General features: G+C 41.0%; 1 long non-coding RNA gene and 5 other non-coding genes across 6 annotated transcripts; 2 read left to right on the top strand and 4 right to left on the bottom strand.

Moving 5' to 3' along the window:
• Positions 1-12,077: 12,077 nt before the first annotated feature.
• Positions 12,078-18,354, bottom strand: LOC117420539 (uncharacterized). Its single transcript, XR_004547369.3, has 3 exons — positions 18,097-18,354; positions 14,441-14,597; positions 12,078-12,675 (listed from the first exon to the last, which is right to left on the bottom strand). It is a non-coding gene; the product is annotated as an uncharacterized LOC117420539 (long non-coding RNA).
• Positions 14,028-14,101, top strand: trnai-aau (transfer RNA isoleucine (anticodon AAU)). Its single transcript has one exon. It is a non-coding gene; the product is annotated as a tRNA-Ile (tRNA).
• trnal-caa (transfer RNA leucine (anticodon CAA)) lies at positions 14,251-14,365 on the bottom strand. Its single transcript has 2 exons — positions 14,328-14,365; positions 14,251-14,296 (listed from the first exon to the last, which is right to left on the bottom strand). It is a non-coding gene; the product is annotated as a tRNA-Leu (tRNA).
• Positions 18,355-18,897: 543 nt separating the features above from the next.
• Positions 18,898-18,970, bottom strand: trnak-cuu (transfer RNA lysine (anticodon CUU)). Its single transcript has one exon. It is a non-coding gene; the product is annotated as a tRNA-Lys (tRNA).
• A 270-nt stretch (positions 18,971-19,240) lies between these two features.
• Positions 19,241-19,314, top strand: trnai-aau (transfer RNA isoleucine (anticodon AAU)). The gene has a single exon. It is a non-coding gene; the product is annotated as a tRNA-Ile (tRNA).
• Positions 19,315-19,455: 141 nt separating this feature from the next.
• Positions 19,456-19,570, bottom strand: trnal-caa (transfer RNA leucine (anticodon CAA)). Its single transcript has 2 exons — positions 19,533-19,570; positions 19,456-19,501 (listed from the first exon to the last, which is right to left on the bottom strand). It is a non-coding gene; the product is annotated as a tRNA-Leu (tRNA).
• Positions 19,571-22,348: the final 2,778 nt, after the last annotated feature.

Raw genomic sequence — 22,348 nt, 5'->3', positions numbered from 1 at the left:
CCTGGGCCACTCGTAGGGAGTCAATGCCAAGTGGATTGCCTAAGTGGTGGAGGGAGTACCACAGGGGGCAGTGTGTCGTCTCCGCCGAGGCAATGAGATCAACCTGCAACTCCCTAACCGTTCCCCAAATGCGCTCCACCACCTGAGGGTGGAGCCGCCACTCAGATGGATGTGTACCCTCCCTCGAGAGGTGGTCCGCTGCCCAGTTCGCCACTCCAGGAAGATTCGTCGCTCGTAGGGAAGGCAATGCGATGCAACCCTGGGGGCAGAAGGCCACCCTGGTGGTTGACATACACCACCATGGATGTGTTGGCCATCCGGACCAATACATGTGTTCCTTGTAGCACCGGGAGAAAGTGCTGGAGGGCAAGGAAATATTTATGGAGAGGGTCTGTCACAGATGTATTTGTGACCCCTGGGAAGGGAGGAGGCCCTATATGAAATTGTAGCGTGTAACCATTAATATTAGCAGTGATTAAGAAATGGTCAGAGAGAGAGATATCTGAGACGGAGAGATTGGAGATACCAAGGCCCCTGGTGATGAGCAGATCCAGGGTGTGTCCTCGGGTGTGAGTGGGGACGTTGACAGATTGAGAGTCCAAGTCCAGAATCGTGTTGAAGTCGGTCACTAGGGGGGAGGAAGGCAAGTCAACATGAATGTTGAAGTCACCTGGGAGTAGGATTTTGTCAGTAGAAGTGCAGACAAGGGAGAGAATTCTGAAAACTCGGCAATAAAAGCAGAGTCTCTCTAGGTGGACGGTAGATAACAGCAAGGGTGAGGGACATGGGAGAGGGGAGCTTGATGGCGAGATGCTCAAATGAAGAAAAGGCAGGCAAAGAAAGAACTGAGGAAGCAAGCACAGAATTTGCAATAACAGCAGTGCCCTCTGCCAGTGAGGCGAGGTTTGCCAAAGAGGGAATAGCCCTTTGGGGGTGGCTAAATGCAGCGAGTGCATGTCGTTTAGAGTGCCAGGTTTCAGCTAGACAGAGAAGATCAAGATTGGTATTGATTATAAGTTCGCTGAGAAGCAGAGATTTGTTAGTCAGAGAGCGACAATTGAAAAAGGAGATTTTCAAGTTTTAGGGGGAGAAGGAGTTAGTAAGGGTATGTGCAGCAGATAGTTAGTATGCCATCCGTGTAGGCAATCAGTATACCCGCCGTGTTTGCCAGGTGGGTCACCTCTGCCTCCACTGCATACGCTCTCTTTAAGTGTGTCTCGGTAACCCTGCACTGCGGGTTCGGGCACACAGGATCTTTGGGCAATTCCCACCACCGGCGGAGCCTTGACTAAGGCCGCAATAGTGCAGTCGACCGAGGGAAAACCTGCCAGGCCCAGCTTCTCCGCGCCTTCCAAAGAAGCAAGCTGTGAGAAAGGTTGCAGCATGTCCCATCAGTGCCGACATCGAGCTCGAACATGGGGGTAGACTAGCTTCTGAGGCAACCTCAGAACTAGGCTTTGCCTCGGCAGAGAGAGCAGGCTCCTCTCCTTCCTGCATCTCAGTGGGGAAGGAGCCCTCACCCCAGGAGGCTGCTATCGATTATGTGTCCTCCTCTGCCGTCTGTGATGACACTTCCTGATCATCCTGATCTCCCCTGGGGGAGACAGGGGCTGGTACTTGGGCAGGCGATGGCGGAGCCGGGGCTGGGGCCGGAGCTGCAGGTCCCTGCTGCCTTGTCAAATGCTCCAGGACCTAGGCCATCTATGCCTTGAGGTCCATTATGTCCCTCACCTGTTTTGAGCGCTTAACCCACCTCGCTTGCAGAGATGGGAAGCATCTACGAGGATTCGATACCTAAGCCTAAGGGTCTACTCTACAGCGGGGCAGGATAAAACGCGGCCCAGGTGGTGGAATTACACGGCTGACTAGCTGTTTTTTTTTACTGCACTGCAGCTAAAATTCACAGCACAACGCAGGCAAAGCAGGGTTGTGTGACCGGGTCAACACACAGGTGGACACGCAACAACAGCAGTACAAATTGTATTTATTTGTTTATATTTCACTCAACTGCATACACGGCAGCCGGCGGAATCACTCAACGACGGGGGTACAGCAAAGCCTAACCTCGACGGAGGAACTGCGTTCTCCCCAAGAGTGTAGGCTTGAAAAGACACACACATGCAATCCTTTAAATCTATACTGCTCAGGTAGTCGCACACATATGACACAGTAAAAAAGACAGCCTGCAATGCAAGTGAGGCAGGCTGTTGAAGAAAGGAGAAGAAAGCGCTAAACTTAAGAGCCGCTGATTCTATGAAAGCGGCAAGCCAGCTTTCAGCACGAATGCAGGGGAAGTGCAGTCGACTTGGAAAAGCTCTTTCAAAACACGCTCAGTTGTCTATACACAGAGGCCTACCTTACCGTTGGTGAGAAGCAAAAGAGAACATGGCTTCCGTGAGTTGACTGTTTAATCACTCGGTAGGCGGGATCGAGGACGTCACCCCAGGAAGGGGCCTATCGGCAGCTCTGATATAAAGAGCTCAGTGAATACCTACCTAAGGCAGGCATATCCCATAAGCATGTTTTGGTGGTCGTCTTCAAATTGAAAGGGAACCACAGTATATGATTTTAGTTGGAGATTACACTGCTGCCACCTACTGGCAGGCCCCTGGACATGTTTATATCTTTAAAAAAAGCTAAATAACCCCGCGCTTTGTAAAATTGTTTGTTGCGGTGCGTAGACCAAAACATAAACAATAAAGAAAACCAAAAAAGGTCTGCACTCAAAAATTAGAAATGATTTCCTTTATTTAAATTAAAACCTTTTTTTTTAAATGTGCAGTTTTCAGTCACAAACATGTTTCGCCCCTAGGCTTCATCAGCGTTCCTATCGGGGATGTAGGTTCATTGCGTCTTACTGCACTTTTATGTTCGCTTAATCTGGTTTTGAGAGGTCTAAGGGTTTTGCCAATGTATCCATGGCCACACGGACAAATTAATAGATAGACTACATTAGATGTAATACAAATAATCCTTTGTTTGATCGAAAAATGTTTACCTGTTAAAAAATGTGTAAAGCTATCTGTTTTACAGTGTGTTACACTGAGCGCAGCCTAAACAGGGATATCATCCTGGAAGAGGAATAAAGAAGGGGGGAGGGGAAACAAAATGATCTGCTTTAACCACAACGTCTTTTATCCCTTTTAAAAGAAAAGATGAAGCCTACGGGCGAAACATGTTTGTGACTGAGAACTGCACATTAAAAAAATATATATATATTTTTAATTAAAAATAAAGGAAATAATTTCACATTTTTGAGTGCTGACCTTTTTTGGTTTTCTATATCTAGTTTTAGACATTGTTAAACATCACTGGCACATTTCCCTAAATGGTTATGAATTACTGCATTGGTGTTAGCAGACTAGATACTGTAAATGGTGCAGAACTGCTGTACAATTCTTTAAAATACTGCTTTCACCAACGTACCTCTAGGAGATTAAATAAAGACCACTACACAAAGCAGGCAGCATTATCCAACTGTGTTATCAAAACTGCAATTGGCAACTAGTATAGGATTGTATTAAAAACTGGAAGCAATAATAACTGATGTAGTAGTAAAGCTAAAATGGTGGCGACTGATCTTAAATGTCGCATGACAAAGCTATTGTAATCTTTTGCTTCTGAGACCATGATGAGTACCAATTGACTCTGTGGATCAAAACCCAGATTGTTACATTGATGTCAGAAAAGGGCACGGACCATCCTGAACTTGTGTGAAGAAGCACAAGGACATGCTTAAGAGTGACAGGGACAAGTTGTGAAGGTATATGATTGACTCCTAAAGTGAAGATGAGGTGATGCAATAAGAGGTTTTTTAACTGCTGTCTCTTTTGTGCACGTGTTCAGTTGAGGAGTGCAGGGTTGCTGTGGCTCACCCAGCACCCAGCTTGTCTACAAAATCTAAAACAGTGGCCACGAGATTATTACATCATGTTCAGTGACAAACCAGAGATATCACTTATAAAAAGGTTCAGGGATTGTATTGATGCTAGAGTTAAATACATTTTAAATTTTGGTGAAAGACCAAAGGGATACAGAAAGCTCCCTGGTTGTATTTACAAACTATGTATAGAAGTATCTAATGAATATCCCGTAGATTTTATTGTGTGTTGCATTGTGTGTTAAAAACATACATCAATACATATTGTACATTACTTTGCATTTTGATTCAAGACATGAGTCAACAAAACTGTCTCTAAAGAGGTACTAACTTAATCAGCAGACCGCTGCTTTTTTTCAGTGCCCACTTAACTAATTAAATTAGAAATAGAAAAAACAATACAAAACAAAATACAAAAACACACTGTATGGGTATTGATTTCTTCCGTTACTGTGGCAAACCAAGGCAGATACTGTTTCACCAGGTGAACATGATAACCATCTTGCTTTTGCAACAATCTTCACCAAACTCCTACTTTATTCGCTATATTCTGATATACACCCAATTGTATCCAAATATTTAAACCTTTTAAGGTACTGTGTGATTATTACGCAATTACAAGGAAACTTTGAATGCGTGTGTTCTGCTTCATTCTGCTATTAAATTAATGAATACTCAGCAGTCTCCTGATTGGACCGTTTATCTGCAGGTTGTAAAAATCTTTGTGAGTGCCTCCCCTGAATGAAATAGAGGATCCAGGTGGGTTAAATATGGTAGTTGTTGAAGAAATGGGCAACTAACTTTGGATTATGTTTTTTATTTTCAGACTATTGCAAACCTGTAAAAAAAGACTAGGGAGAACAAAGAGTTAAACAGCATACCGAACAATCAACCGAACAAAGTCTTGGGGTATTGCCTTATATCATTTTTTGTATTACTCATTTAGGAACTAGAATGTTGTGCCATTATATAAATAGTACATTGTATTTTAACTGAGCCCACTTATACATCATTTATAAAAATTCAGGAATATAGAATAATAATAATGATAATGAAATGTAACCTAATGTAGTGTCTTGTGTATTTTTAACATCATGTAATGTTAGTGGGCATTAAACAAACCACTCTCTAAATAGAAATTGCTGTAATAAAATGTAATTTAGAAAGCGAGTCCTAAAGCTCTTGCAAGACGTTCAATTAAACTGACAGTTGTCTAGCCATGTGGTAACCACAAGGACTTTCTCATGTTAAATATACTTCTGGATGTGGGTTTCCCATAGTGTGGGTGTGCTGTCCTTTTTATAAATATGGTGACACTTTGAATTCCTTTCCTGTGTACTGAATGGTTGAATATAGAGAACTTGAAATGAACCTAAAATACTTTACTATAGCATATTGTCTTCAACAATTTACACATTTCATTTTTTTTCTAAGGGTACAATTTTAAGGACAAGAGGAGGTAAGAATGATTTTAGTTGTACACAATTAATTATTATTATTTATTTCTTAGCAGACGCCCTTATCCAGGGCGACTTACAATCGTAAGCAAATACATTTCAAGTGTTACAATACAAGTGTGATTATTCATCTTATTTGGTTATTGGTGAAATTACATACTATATTTTTTTTTTATGTGCAGAAACTGTAATTTGTTGGTGAGTTTGTTGTGGATTCTATTGCAATACATTTTACTAGAAAGCTTCAGTTGTTAGGGTGGTCAGTAAAAAAAAAAAATTGTATTTGTAATTAAAGCCCCTCTACTTTTGCTTTTCTTTCTCCTCTCTGGTTTCTAAAGCAAGCAGTCAATGTGCTTATATGCACATGTGACTAACAGGAGGCTGTGTGGTCCAGTGGTTAAAGAAAAGGAATTGTAACCAGGAGGTCCCCAGTTCAAATTATGACTCACTATGTGACCCTGAGCAAGTCACTTATTCCTTAAATTTTGGGTGAGGCATTGTTATAAGTGACTCTGCAGCTGATGTATAGCTAACACACCCTAGTCTCTATAAGTTGCCTTGGATAAGGAGTTTGCTAAATACACTAATAATAAAACTTAGTTTTGCATAAAATGTATCTGAATTTTACAAGTCATGTACAGAAGGCATATCAGAATATTGGTATTTGATTATTGGTTCTAAGCCAAGTGAACACAGAAAAGTGCCATTCTCAGTAAACTAACTGAAATTAGGTTTAGTTTTCAGAAACTGTAACTAGATTGTTATAGAAAATATTACCAGATTGATGTGTAGACTGTGTACTGTTCCCAACGTTGTGGATTCCCTGCCAATCATCATTGGAGTTATGAATTACACTGTATTTACGCATCCTGCAACAGAAATAACTGATTTTTTGACTGACTAGACTCAAATCCCTTGGGTGGCATTAAATAGATACATTGCACGAATAAGATTATTAAACAAGGTGTTATCAATAACATTTGTAATGATGCCAATCAGACTCGCAACCAATGTGAGTAAAACTTTTCTAAAGTACTATTCGCGCAGGACTTCGGGGTGTCCTCAGAGTTGGTCAAAAGCAGAAGAGGTCCTGTAACCTCCCAGACGTGGACTAGAAAAGTCTGTAATTTTTGCAAAAAAATGCAAAATTGTCACGAGAAGAGGCTTTTGCACGTGATCTGTGAACAGTTAACCAGATGTAAAACAACGCAAAAATGAAGGCCGAAAGTGAACGGGCAGAGGCAAAAAAAAAAAAAAAAACGTTCTGTGTACAGTTAACTCTGTTTGAAATCTATTTTTTCTTTCATTTTCCCTAACCAAATAAGATTATGAAAAAATAGACAATGAAAATAAAAATAAATTGCAAAACTTTGCAGCATCAGTAGAGACCGATATGATCGAGTCTTAATTTTTCTTCTTTTCTGAATTGCTTGTCGAACAAATGTTTGTTCTCTTGCTGATTCACACCCCAAAAAGCTTTTGAATGCGTCGCTGAAAGCATCCATTTTTAAAGCTTTGAGTCGAATAACCTGGAAATACTGATATTAATTCTAACATAACACTGACATAGTCGATTCGCACGGGACTAAAAATACACACGACGAGTGAGTTTGAAATTTTACAGGAGGTCTTGATGCCCCGTAAAACAAGTGGAGGACCACTGGAAAAATGATCTGGGGTAAAATGAAATAGACGATTCACACAGGACTGAATTTCACTGATGTCAGTAACAATTCCATAGCCAACTGCAAATGTGGTGATTTTTAGTCCCGTGCGAATAAGGCTTAAGAAACGCAGGCACGTCTGTGGCACTGCCACTACAACTAACTAACAGTGTAATGAGCAATCAAGTGTAAAACCTATAAACATCACTTGCTGACTTTGTTTCACGTTTGTTACCTAAACACTAATTATACATGTATTACAATTGTTAATGGCTATTAATTTATTTTAAAGAATGATGAACTATCTATTGCTATCAACAGGATAGGGTGCCTAAGTATGGCTATAGATCTTTAACATAAAGTTATCACATTTTGTATTAATATATCTCCATCCTTTTTAAAATAATCTTAGAAATTCATTTTAATTTCAAGACTGTTTAATATCCAGTGTTTCACTTTTTAAATCTGTTCCAGAATCTTTTAAAAGTTTTAATGAAGATTGCACTTTTGTTAATCTGTTTCCTGGCAGTAGCCCTTGCATTCCCAGTAAGTATATTCTTTTAAACAATATTGTCAGTATATGTATCTTGTGTTCGTGTTCGTATTGTATTTTTGAATTAAGCTTCATAAGCAGTCTAGGTAAGGCATTTAGAGGGGAGTTAATTATTCCTCTTGTGTGGTCATTATTGTTGTGTTTTAGAATTGGGTTTTTAAAACCTCAGTCATACAGCAGTAGTCAGATTGCCCAAACAGAAATGGAGAATCAATTGATCAAGTAAAGATCAATAGGACACTATGTTGTTGTTTTTATATTTGTATTCTTTAATGCAGACGCACAGACAATGGGAAGTTCGGTCTTCCAGTTCAGAGGAGCACGAGGTATGCTTTATTACTCATGATTGATTACTCCATTATTTTGCTGGTTTGGTTCATGAGAATAAGCAGATTATTAGACATCAAAATGTGCTGTCATTTGGAAATCACCCTGTTGTATTTAAAAGAATAAGAAGCCTAGAAATGCAATTCTCAAAGACCATACCAGTAGAAAAAGAACAACATTCACAGTTGAAAAAAGGTTTAATGAACTGTAAACCTGATTTATTTAATTATAATGGGTTTAATCAAAGCAGTCTTTAACAAAACTTTTTTTTTTAAAGTCCTTCAAGTTTTATGACTAGGGCCAATAATTTAAAACAATGTAGCACATTCACTGACTGTTTTCCCCAGTGACTCGAGCAACTCTGATGAATCAGATTAAAGTAATGGCAATGCAGAAGAACCTGCCAATGCAGCTGAAGGAAATGGAGAAGACAGAACTGGCAATGAAGAGGAGGTGTCTGAATAAAAAATTGGTTGGCAGGTAAATGTATATATAAACTGTGACTTTAATAAAAAGGGGGCTATGTACAATCAGAACATAAAGAATACATGGTGTTATTCAAAACAAATCAGATCAACATATGTATGCATTTTAATTTTCTTTTTTTATGGTATACCATGTAAAGATTACTCTTAAAAAATACAACAAATACAAAAAGTCACTATAAAAGTAACCTGAGTTACTACTTCAAATTTAGCAAAGAACAAGAGATATTGATAGTAAGCACTATTTGTTATTTATGTATTTATTTGTTACACATTTTCATATTATAAATGCTTGGAATAGATTACCAGTCATGTCAAGTCTCACTCATTTTTTAGGACCTTTTTTGGTGTCAGTTTTAGCAGTCTCGCTCCTTAAAATGACAAGACAATACATTTTAATGGCGTATTCCGAAATCTCACTCCTATTTTTTTCTTTGTTGTTAATCTCACCCATAGGATGTTCTGACCTTGGCATCTCTGCTATCAGGTGTAGCAGTAACATCTAAAACACAAGGATCATTCCAAAAACAGTACAATTAAATTAGATGCCTTAGTAGGGGCAAATGGTGTGCTAAGAAGGGACAAGCCTTTATGGGCCAAAAAGCCCCTTCTTGTTTCCAAACCCAACTCATGTTCGCAAACTTTGTAAGAAGTTACTCTTTAAACAGTACAGGCAACACATGATCTACCATAAGTTGTTTCTTGTTAATGTTATACACTTTAAATGGTTTTATTCCTTTCAGAACATGTAGCCTTGGCAATTGCTTCAAAATAGTACCTTGTTGTAATTAATATTATGTTTATCTTAACAGTAGAAGCTCAGAGTTACGAACCCCTTGGGAATGGAGGTTGTTCGTATGTCTGAAATTTTCGTAACTCTGAAAACCGAATTTTCAATGGTTTTACTAAATGTGTACACCTGCTATCTACATCCTTAAATCGGGCAAATACAAGGATACAGCACAGTAATATAATACTCATATTGTTATGGGTCTAAAGCAATGGTCGCCAACTGGTGGCCCGCGGGCCAAATCTGGCCCACTCACCTGTGCTGTCCGGCCCGCAAAAGCCTCCTTGGCAGGGATATTAAAAAATAATAATAAAAAAAATCGCTTGTAATTTTTTAAAAATCTCAATTGTTTTGTTCCTTGCGTTTCATGTTTGCTACAATTGCGACCCCTACACTCAACATCGTAGAATGAAAAGAAAAATCCACTGCAAAAGCTTAACTGCGTCATGGCAAATTCAATGATCAAAATTACATTTTCCTACTGAGGTCAGCTTTAGAACATTCAGAACCTGATCCCACTTTTGAAAAATTGAGGAACTAAACGCAATTTGTTTTATTCGAAACCGTCAGACACGTATAGGTCGGGTTTTGAAAGAGAGGCAAATCCCTCTTGAGGTTTTCGGCGAGGAATAAGTAAGAATATGGCCCAACTATCGGATCAAGCATGTTTGTTAATTTAGACCAAGATCAGAATCGGATCATAGCTTGATCAAACGTTTTTAAAATGGACCATGCATCATCAAAATATATAACTGAAACCTTTTTAAAATTGCTAAAATAATATTTAAATAAGCACTATACTGAATTTGGATAATTGTAACCATAACTTAATAAACTTTAAAACCTGCTTGCATGGATATCCAAAAATATTTCCTACAGATTGAAACGGAGATCATTTAACGTTTTAGAAAACATTAAGCAACAATGCATTTAAAAGTAGCTGTAACAGTACTGTATTAAGATAATATCAATTAGAAACAAAAAAAATGTACAATATTAGTTTGTGTTTAGCTATATCTGACATTTCTGTTTTCGCCGTATAGCTACAGAAAAAAATAGACCTGACTGCGTAATGAGGTTTCATAAGTAATATTTCTACGTTTTCTGTGTTGACAAAGTCATACTGGCGTTCTCATGTTATCGATTACAATTAAATCATTGCTTTAATTAGATTTAACGTTGTAGTTTTTTTTTAAATTTAGGATTATTTTTTGACAGCCTCAATCTCCCCCTGTCCGCGACATTTTCTAGTTGCAGCTGTCTGTCAGCACTTGATAATTTGCCCTGAGCCGACGCTGCAGCTAGAAACATTGTGTGTATGGTGGCTATACCTCTGTAAAATATCTGTGTGTCCGTCAGAAAATACACACAACGGTGATTAAGCTAACATTTATTAAAACATTTTTAGAAGTTAAAAAAACAAAAAAACAAAACCAGATACCGGTATTAATATAATCGATCTGTTTTTATAGAATCGCTGAAGTTTTAAATTATACATGTACAGTAGTTGCTTCTGGTTGATGTCGTTTAAATTAAATGCACTTCATTATCTGACATTCAGAATCGTCAGTCTCCGCGCCACGCATATTCGCTTCTCATTGGGAACGGCAATTGGCCCGCTCTGCGGCTGCCAAGCGATCAATTGGCCCGTTATTTAAATTACTTGCCGACCACTGGTCTAAAGTCTTTAAAACACTACTATAAATGAAAAAATACTAACTAAGTTACGATTGAAATTGTAACTGTAGTAAAAACACAGATTTAAACACCCATGAAAACTTGGGTTTGCTCAGCCATTTAGCCGCCTTTGGCTTAAAAAAAACAAAAAAAACAACTGTGCTTTGTTTTAAAAAAAAATCTTCCTAGTAAAATTACCCGTACTTCCTTCCAAATCTGCCTCATCTTTGTCTGGATACATTTGTTGGTACAGTAATTTTGCCGCCTTCATGACCAGCCTGCCGCTTATGGGAGTATCTATCTGTTGAATTGTACCCGTGGTTGAGTGATTTCATACTTCCGTCTGAAAGTGGGTGCTTGGTAGACACTCTGAGGTTCTACTGTATTACCACTATGTATATAATCGGTTGCAGTGGAATAATAAACGTTCTCTTAACCAGTGATAATTAGACCCAGGCCCTACTTAACTGACAGACAATGGAGCCAAAGATAGAACATAAATAAGTGAAATCCGAAAGGTCTCACCCACACTGGTTAGACTGAAGATTTATACCACTATGCCCTTTATGTTTCTTGTGTTAAATTGTTATTCCTGTTTAATTTGGTCTTTATTTATTTTTTTACTCTGCTATTTACTATAATCCCTTTCTAGATGACAGACTTCGACTGTGTTTACATACTACTTCTATACAATTGGGATTATTTGACTGTGGGTGGGGGTATTTGTTAACTCCATTCAGACCTCTTACTCAGTAAATTTTGTTGTCTCATTTTTTTAATTTTTTTTGGGGGGGGGGATTGGATTGATCAATAAACTATTTTATGTGTATTTGAAGATGGGACAAAAATCTATTCAGGGATGCCAAGCTGTGTAGAGAGCAAAGGGTCTGAGTAGGTTAAAAAAAACATTTACCACAATCATTCTGCTTATAATCAACACCAGTGTTTGGTGGGATGTATATATTGTGTGTGTATGTGATAGAGAGTGAGTATTTACATTTGTGACATTCCCAGGTCAGTGGGGACCATGGGGAAAATGGAGATGTTGATGTCACGGGTAGGGTGACAGCGATAACCAGTATACTAAAAGCACTTGAATATAAGTAGCCAACTACGCCACATTGGGTTTCAGAAGGGCAAGGACCTTCGGGGTCGAGAAATCTTTTATTTATCCCTACACAGGTTCTTTTCAATCCCCGGGGTTCCGCACACACGACAACGGCAACAAGTTTAAAATTAATAAAACAAACTTTATTAATTCTCCACAGGGTTAGGTTCACTTTAAAAATACACACACAAGGAAGCTCCCACTAAAACAACAAAATACAAAGTCTAGAAATACTACTTGGAGCTACCCTCCCCGGGTAAAAACACTCAATTACTAATCACAGCAAGTCCAACAAAGGAGACAAAGTGCAATAATAATGCAGTTCGTAGTTAGTAGTCCAGAATCCTGCAAACTAATTGGAAAAGATTGATGAGTCCAAAAAAAGGGGGGGTGTTACACTCCCCCCACCGTCCCTGCCTCAGATCGTCATCCTCCAGGAAGCTCTACACCCGCAGGAACCGTCCTCCAATCCGCCGCAGATTCTACAGAGGGGAGATCCCAGAAAACCTGGAAAGGGTCAAAAGTAGCTTTCAGGAAAGAGGAAATACAGATAAGCAAGTTCACAATTCCTCCTAAATCCAGCAAAGCTGGTTACTTCCCTTTAGCTGGACTTGCACCCTTCCGTGTCTCCACCTCTTTGTCTCCCCAGCCCGGATGGAACCCGCATCACCACTGCTCTCTCCTGGACTCTGGAACCTGTAAGTATCGCCGTCGTCAATTGCCCCCAGTGGTGCCTTGGAACAATGCACACGGTAAGTAGCTGCTAGACTCCTGGTTGTACACGTTTAATATGAAATCGCACAATGAATGTAATCAGAATACTACTTCTTCCAAATACCATTTACTCAGAGAACCGTCCTTCCATGCCTTACTCGGTGTGCACAGCACTCGGGATGCACGGTGCACACAGTGCTTGGCCACTGCCTCAGACCTAGTGCAACAGCTCACGGTGCTGCACAGTACTCGGTGCACATAGTCCCACGGTACTTGGTGTGCACGGGGCTCAGCACGCACAGTGCTTGGCCACTGCCACAGAACTAGCGCAAGAGCTTACAGTGCTGCATGGTACACGGTGCACACAGTGCTTACGGTACTCTATGCGCACAGTGCTCGGTAGGCAGGTGTCTAGTACCTCAGTGCGCATAGCGCCATCGGGTGCTCGGTGCCCTCTGCCTGTAGACGGTGCTTCATTCCGCTGTAGGCTACGCGCTGCCACGGTCATGTGACTGCACGTAGTCCAGGCTAGATACCCCTGTCCAGTTACTGCGCTGTGTTTACTCTTTTTCTGTTTAACAGCCTACATCCCTTTGCTCTGCTGTGTCCCGCTGTTGAGTTGAATCAGCAGGCTTGTTTCAGCCCACCTACTCGGTGTGCTTGGTCACCTGCCTGGTGTGGTGAATGTGTTTCTCCCATAGCTGAATTGCCCCTAGCTAGGCAGCAGGCTCAAGCTCTTGCTCTAGCCCCAGCTCAGCCGATACGTCATTCGAAAAACTAAACTTACTGACTCAATTAAGCACTTTTTCGGAAATACTGTTGGATCTGGTACATTTTTTAGGAAGAACTGCCTGCTCTGTTTTGTATTATAAAATACAAGTCACAATTATTTCGTCAAATTGTCATTCACAATGGGTCCAGTCCACAAACACAATATAAACATTGTTTTTTAAAGGGTGTCATAAAAACTCATAAAAAATGCCTCCCTAAAAAAGTTGGAAACAGGTTTCATGATTTGCTAACAGAAATGCACTTATCAAAACTGCAAACCACACTGCCACCACCAGAGGTCACCACAGTAAAATCTTAGCACTGAGACAGATTTTTGCAAGTTGAAAAATAGGCCTCATATTTAAAACTGAATAAATATCATTGATGTTAAAAAACAAAAACAGAAAATACAACACAAAAGCAAATTTGCCCAACGCGGGGCTCGAACCCACAACCCTGAGATTAAGAGTCGCATGCTCTACCAACTGAGCTAGCCGGGCTGCCTGATACATTTATCTTCACTACAAATAAACAGGAAAATATTACTGCACGTACATAAACACAAAGTGTCCTTGAAATTTTTTTGCATTACTAATGTCTTGGCCGGTTAGCTCAGTTGGTTAGAGCGTGGTGCTAATAACGCCAAGGTCGCGGGTTCGATCCCCGTACTGGCCACTGTTTTTTTATTACTTAAGTTTTTTAAAAATATATTTTTTCAAAAAATGTTGTTCATGCCAGTTTGGTGAATCACTTAAATTAACTAGAATATAAATTTGAAGAAACTAAGAGAGTTACCAAAAAAAAAAAAAAAAAAAAAAAAAGTTTGTCAGAAGTGGGATTTGAACCCACGCCTCCATTCGGAGACCAGAATACCCATTTATATGGAAAGACTTCAGCAGTCCTTGAGTCTGGCGCCTTAGACCACTCGGCCATCCTGACAAGTTGCTTACAAGTTTCTTTACGTGGGACGTGGTTTGTACATAAAACGAATTACAGCGAGTTTATTACACCTACCGAGGACGGTTCTTGTGCTTCCTCACTCGCCTCTGACTTCAGTCTGGATGTTTGCTGTCAACGTGGATGAAAAGGAGTGGTACAGGGTACGCCATCGACTGTTTTATATCTTTCAGCCGGTGGATCTTCCTAAGGCTTTTCGTCGCAGTAAATATTACTATGCAAGTAAAAAAAATAGTACAAAAAATAATAAATCAAACTAGCAGTAGAAATCTGTTCAACAATAAATTCAATGCGGAATACCATGCAAGAACAGAATGTACCACCACCTGGAAGTTGGTTACTTATTCCCGGTTCCTTATTTGCGATGTAGTTGACAAAGCAGCGTGTCGTTTTTCTGTGTGTTTTAACTCACTTACACATCTTGCTCAATTAATACATTGCCACTATTTAAAAAATAATCGCTCCTTTAAAAAAAAAACAAAAAAAAAAACGAAAATATTAATAACAAATCTGTATCAGCAGCATAGCGGTACCCTATATTACCTTCTTGTTTCGCCCCATTTAACCCCCTTAGACGCCTCGCTCACTAAATATCGAGATATCCCTAGATAGGTTATAACCCCCTCTTTGCAAAAACACTAAAGATTTTAGTGAGCAAGCCGTACGTCACGAACAGCAGCACCCCAAAATATAGCCGATTATAACCTATACAGAACGCATGGGGGCACGTCTTTTGATGCCCCATTTACCCCCCTTGGGCTAGGGTCCCTGATGCGGATAAGGCCGCGCTGCTGGATTCGCCCATATCCCCGGGACATACGTTTGGGTCAGTGGTGGAGGAGATTTTGCAAAAATTCAACCAGGAACGCGAGGCGTCCCGTCAGGTGGCCGCGTTGCTCCTTCCCCGTGCTCCTGCATGGGGCAGGTCGAACCGCTGGCGAGCTCCTCAGACTCAAACTGTCACCAGAACAGTTCCAGTCCCCACAGCTCCGCTGAGTGACCTAAGGCATAGCCTTCAGGGCACACCAGCACATAACCGAGCCCAACCGGCAGGCAGAGGGAACGCAGGCACTACCTCCCAGTGTTGAGCGGCGCACATGTGCTGATCCAGACGGACAGCACAATGGTGGTAGCGTGTCAACCACTAGGGAGGCCGACGGTCTATTGAGCGCATTTGGGAATGGTTCGGGAAGGCGCTGGTCGATCTCTTCGCTTGCCCCCTATGGTACTCCCTCCAACGCTTAGGCGGTCCACTCGGCGTAGACGCCCTAGCGCACAAATGGCCCAAAGCGTTTTTGTACGCTTTCCCACCTATAGCGTTGCTCCCGGCTTTTCTGGAGAAAGTCCAGTTAGAGAAAGCATCATTTCTCCTAGTGGCCCCCAGGTGGCCCAGGAGGCTATGGTTTCCGACCTTCTGCCAGCTGGTGCACGGCCAGCCCTGGGAGATTCCACTTCGTTTGGATCTCCTTAGTCAGGCAAAGGGCTCTCTTTGGCACCCAGAACCAGGCAGGTTCCAGTTATGGGTCTGGCCCCTGAAAGGGACCGCTGTCTAACCCTAGGGCTATCGGACGCGGTTGTGAGTACGATGCAGCGCGCTAGGGCGGACTCCACTAGGTCCTTATATACCTATAAGTGGAAGTTTTTTCAAGCTTGGTGTCTGGCTGGAAACCATGACCCTATTACTTGCCCTGTGCCAGTCATTTTGCTGTTCCTGCAAGAACTGCTTGATGCTGGGAGATCACCTTTTTCATCATGACACAACACAAATGGGTCTGCCTTTAAATCACGCAGAACCTTCCTCACAAGACCTGCAACAGTATCGCAGTGTTTTTTGTTGTTTTTTTTAAACGTCTTTTGTTAGCCGTGGTATTGAGGTATCCACATACCAAAGGTATCCACATACCATACAACGTGGAGAACTACTGGGCCCGTGTTAAGAAACAATTTATAACAATGCAGGGCACAGCAGAAGAGATGATACCACTGCACCTGGATGAATGTATGTGGAGAGAACGGTACGGCAGGAATTGTCCCTCATCTCTCCCTACACCCCCACTCGACCTCTCCGCTCCGCCTGCACTAGAAGACTGGCTCTACCTCCGCTACGCTCCCCTGCCTCCAGAGCCCGCTCCTTCTCCACCCTTGCTCCGCAGTGGTGGAATGACCTTCCTACAGATGTCAGTACTGCCCAGTCCCTGACCACATTCCGGCACCTCCTTAAGACTCACCTATTCAAACAGCACCTGTAGAACTCCTCTGTTTGTATCCTGGGACACTATCACCCTTCATTTAAATGTGCTTTATTTTGCTCTTATCTGCCCCCTATTTTACTGCATTTAATCCTGCACTTCAGAGTACTGTAATCTGCCAAGTGTTTAACCTGTAGTATTTTGTATTTAATCATATCCTGATGTAACTATCACTATTTAATCATATCCTGATGTAACTATCACTATTATCTGCTGTATTATTGAATTGTGGTTTGTCACACTTGAACAAAAGTTATTGTATTTCTTGCTCTTATTGTATTACTCGTATTGTAACACTTGAAATGTATTTGCTTACGATTGTAAGTCGCCCTGGATAAGGGCGTCTGCTAAGAAATAAATAATAATAATAATTGTCGAGATGCATTCATAAATACATCGCATCAGAGTCAGGTCACACAAAGCTGCCAAGGGGTTGGCACCGCAGCAGGCAGGCAGACTGACCAGAGAACAACGGACAGACCGGGGGCAGTGGCAACAAAACATCCATTCAACCACCAAAGACTCTTTTAAGAGCGACACAAATCTTTTTTAAAAACCTGAAAGTTTAAGATATATTTTTATTACTTACATAACTATTTATTTTCAGAATGGGAAAGGGGAACGCTGTCACTGACACTCAGGGTTGCCAGATTTCTGCAGGGTTTATAGCCCAAAGTCACTTCAAAAATAGGTGTTCACTGGGTGAAAACAAATATACACTACTATACAATGGCAAAAGGGACTTGAGCATTTATTGTTGAAAAAAGAGAGATTATTTAAAAAAAAAAAAAAAAAAAAAAAAAAGCACGGAGTACCCATGTTCACATTTTTTAAGTATTGCTTTCAAAACAAGATCATTTTTCAATGAAAACTAAATTAAACTTAAAAAAAACATAAAGTTAAATACAGTAATATAACGTTCATGGATACATAATTAAAAAGAAATGATAGAAAAACACAATGTATCCTATACTATCAATGTACAACGCACTATTATGGTACTATAATGCAGTACCACCATGATAACACAATTGTACTTTTTATTTCTAAGTAGTATCATGGTCTCTACACTATAATGCAACACTATACCACGGTACTATATGGTACTATTTTTTTTTTTTTTACCCATGGTACGATTTCTGTTGTTCCGGATACAAGTATTACAGTACCATTATAACGGAGAAATGTATTAAATATAATTGCACTTTGGATAAAACAGTCCCTCAAACAAGTTTCTAGCTGTTGTAAATATTACATATAACACTCAGAACTGACACCTATTGTAAAAATGTCAATTTGTGTATTTTTTATTGATAATATTACAAAATAGAGTTTACTATCCGCGCATTTCTACAGCTGATATCTGTAATACGAACATATATTATTATTGGCATTTTTTAATTCTTGGTGACTATACGTACAGTACTAGTGCCAATTAAAATAATACTGTAATACAATTCTTACCTTCAGATGATTGTATTTGGAAATAAACCAAAAGACTTCAAGATTCAATAATCTCCCACCGTTGAAAACGCTCAGTATTCTTGGTAGTTCTACGAGATCTGATTGGATAATTCTGTCACTTGATTCTTGGTAGGTCTGCGAAATGTGATTGGCACTTTCCTGGTGGTAGCGACACGGGCTATGATTGGTCAAAACTACCAAGATATTACCAAGATTGACGGGCTTCATGTGTAACTCGTTCAATACAAATTAACAGGAAAATATTACTGAACGTACATAAACACAGTGTCCTTGATATTTTATTGCCCCATTAATGTCTTGGCTGGTTAGCTCAGTTGTTTAGAGAGTGGTGCTAATAACACCAAGGTCGCCAGAAAAGCAACTACATGACCAACAAAAAGGTGACAAGAATACTGAAGATCGAAAAATGTTGATTCCAAAACGGAAGAGATGTTTAAAGCAAATCGGTAGAAAGTGTGTGTGTGTGTGTGTGTGTATGTATATATATATATATATATATATATATATATATATATATATATATATATATATATATATGAACAAAATGAAAGCAAAATATCACTTATTTGCAGAGCCAATTTTATAATAATGCAATAGTGGGGCATATGATCTATATATTATTATCTTCAACAGATTATAGATCAGTGGTTCATTTTAGGTATGCATTTAATAATAATAATAAGTAATGCTGTTAATCGGTTGTATCTTTACACATTTTTCGTTTAACTGAATAAAACTGAATAAATATTATTGATGTAAAAAAAAAAAAAAAAACACACTCGCCCAACGTGGGGCTCGAACCCACGACCCTGAGATTAAGAGTCTCATGCTCTACCGACTGAGCTAGCCGGGCTTCCTGATACGTGCATCTACAAATTAACAGGAAAATATTACTGAACGTATTATTGACATTTTAGAGCATGAATGGCTCAGAGCGTTTTTGTACGCTTTCCCACCTATACCGTTGCTCCCGGCTTTTCTGGAGAAAGTCCAGTTAGACAAAGCATCACTTCTCCTGTGGCCCCCAGGTGACCCAGGAGGGTATGGTTTTCGACCCCGTGCCTGAACTGAACTTACATAAACACAAAGTGTCCTTGACATTTTATTGCCATACTAATGTCTTGGCCGGTTAGCTCAGTTGGTTAGAGCGTGGTGCTAATAACGCCAAGGTCGCGGGTTCGATCCCCGTACTGGCCACTGTTTTTTTATTACTTAAGTTTTTTAAAAATATATTTTTTAAAAAAAATGTTGTTCATGCCAGTTTGGTGAATCACTTAAATTAACTAGAATATAAATTTGAAGAAACTAAGAGAGTTACCAAAAAAAAAAAAAAAAGTTTGTCAGAAGTGGGATTTGAACCCACGCCTCCATTCGGAGACCAGAATACCCATTTATATGGAAAGACTTCAGCAGTCCTTGAGTCTGGCGCCTTAGACCACTCGGCCATCCTGACAAGTTGCTTACAAGTTTCTTTACGTGGGACCTGGTTTGTACATAAAACGAATTACAGCGAGTTTAACACCTACCGAGGACGGTTCTTGTGCTTCCTCACTCGCCTCTGACTTCAGTCTGGATGTTTGCTGTCAACGTGGATGAAAAGGAGTGGTACAGGGTTCGCCATCGACTGTTTTATACCTTTCAGCCGGTGGATCTTCCTAAGGCTTTTCGTCGCAGTAAATATTACTATGCAAGTAAAAAAAAATAGTACAAAAAATAATAAATCAAACTAGCAGTAGAAATCTGTTCAACAATAAATTCAATGCGGAATACCATGCAAGAACAGAATGTACCACCACCTGGAAGTTGGTTACTTATTCCCGGTTCCTTATTTGCGATGTAGTTGACAAAGCAGCGTGTCGTTTTTCTGTGTGTTTTAACTCACTTACACATCTTGCTCAATTAATATATGGCCACTATTTAAAAAATAATCGCTCCTTTAAAAATTTTTTTTTAAAAAAACCGAAAATATTAATAACAAATCTGTATCAGCAGCATAGCGGTACCCTATATTACCTTCTTGTTTCGCCCCATTTAACCCCCTTAGACGCATTGCTCACTAAATATCGAGGTATCCCTAGATAGGTTATAACCCCCTCTTTGCAAAAACACTAAAGATTTTAGTGAGCAAGCCGTACGTCACGAACAGCAGCACCCCAAAATATAGCCAATTATAACCTATACAGAACGCATGGGGGCACGTCTTTTGATGCCCCATTTACCCCCCTTGGGCCAGGGTCCCTGATGCGGATAAGGCCGCGCTGCTGGATTCGCCCATATCCCCGGGACATACGTTTGGGTCAGTGGTGGAGGAGATTTTGCAAAAATCCAACCAGGAACGCGAGGCGTCCCGTCAGGTGGCCGCGTTGCTCCTTCCCCGTGCTCCTGCATGGGGCAGGTCGAACCGCTGGCGAGCTCCTCAGACTCAAACTGTCACCAGAACAGTTCCAGTCCCCACAGCTCCGCTGAGTGACCTAAGGCATAGCCTTCAGGGCACACCAGCACATAACCGAGCCCAACCGGCAGGCAGAGGGAACGTAGGCACTACCTCCCAGTGTTGAGCGGCGCACATGTGCTGATCCAGACGGACAGCACAATGGTGGTAGCGTGTCAACCACTAGGGAGGCCGACGGTCTATTGAGCGCATTTGGGAATGGTTCGGGAAGGCGCTGGTCGATCTCTTCGCTTGCCCCCTATGGTACTCCCTCCAACGCTTAGGCGGTCCACTCGGCGTAGACGCCCTAGCGCACGAATGGCCCAAAGCGTTTTTGTACGCTTTCCCACCTATAGCGTTGCTCCCGGCTTTTCTGAAGAAAGTCCAGTTAGAGAAAGCATAATTTCTCCCAGTGGCCCCCAGGTGGCCCAGGAGGCTATGGTTTCCGACCTTCTGCCAGCTGGTGCACGGCCAGCCCTGGGAGATTCCACTTCGTTTGGATCTCCTTAGTCAGGCAAAGGGCTCTCTTTGGCACCCAGAACCAGGCAGGTTCCAGTTATGGGTCTGGCCCCTGAAAGGGACCGCTGTCTAACCCTAGGGCTATCGGACGCGGTTGTGAGTACGATGCAGAGCGCTAGGGCGGACTCCACTAGGTCCTTATATACCTATAAGTGGAAGTTTTTTCAAGCTTGGTGTCTGGCTGGAAACCATGACCCTATTACTTGCCCTGTGCCAGTCATTTTGCTGTTCCTGCAAGAACTGCTTGATGCTGGGAGATCACCTTTTTCATCATGACACAACACAAATGAGTCTGCCTTTAAATCACGCAGAAACTTCCTCACAAGACCTGCAACAGTATCGCAGTGTTTTTTTGTTGTTTTTTTTAAACGTCTTTTGTTAGCCGTGGTATTGAGGTATCCACATACCAAAGGTATCCACATACCATACAACGTGGAGAACTACTGGGCCCGTGTTAAGAAACAATTTATAACAATGCAGGGCACAGCAGAAGAGATGATACCACTGCACCTGGATGAATGTATGTGGAGAGAACGGTACGGCAGGAATTGTCCCTCATCTCTCCCTACACCCCCACTCGACCTCTCCGCTCCGCCTGCACTAGAAGACTGGCTCTACCTCCGCTACGCTCCCCTGCCTCCAGAGCCCGCTCCTTCTCCACCCTTGCTCCGCAGTGGTGGAATGACCTTCCTACAGATGTCAGTACTGCCCAGTCCCTGACCACATTCCGGCACCTCCTTAAGACTCACCTATTCAAACAGCACCTGTAGAACTCCTCTGTTTGTATCCTGGGACACTATCGCCCTTCATTTAAATGTGCTTTATTTTGCTCTTATCTGCCCCCTATTTTACTGCATTTAATCCTGCACTTCAGAGTACTGTAATCTGCCAAGTGTTTAACCTGTAGTATTTTGTATTTAACCATATCCTGATGTAACTATCACTATTTAATCATATCCTGATGTAACTATCACTATTATCTGCTGTATTATTGAATTGTGGTTTGTCACTTATTGTATTTCTTGCTCTTATTGTATTACTTGTATTGTAACACTTGAAATGTATTTGCTTACGATTGTAAGTCGCCCTGGATAAGGGCGTCTGCTAAGAAATAAATAATAATAATAATTGTCGAGATGCATTCATAAATACATCGCATCAGAGTCAGGTCACACAAAGCTGCCAAGGGGTTGGCACCGCAGCAGGCAGGCAGACTGACCAGAGAACAACGGACAGACCGGGGGCAGTGGCAACAAAACATCCATTCAACCACCAAAGACT

This window comes from Acipenser ruthenus, chromosome 1 (genome assembly GCF_902713425.1).
Source record: "Acipenser ruthenus chromosome 1, fAciRut3.2 maternal haplotype, whole genome shotgun sequence".
Lineage (NCBI taxonomy): Eukaryota > Metazoa > Chordata > Actinopteri > Acipenseriformes > Acipenseridae > Acipenser > Acipenser ruthenus.
The sequence above is the reverse complement of the archived record's forward strand: the minus strand, read 5'-3'. Positions and strand labels throughout refer to the sequence as shown.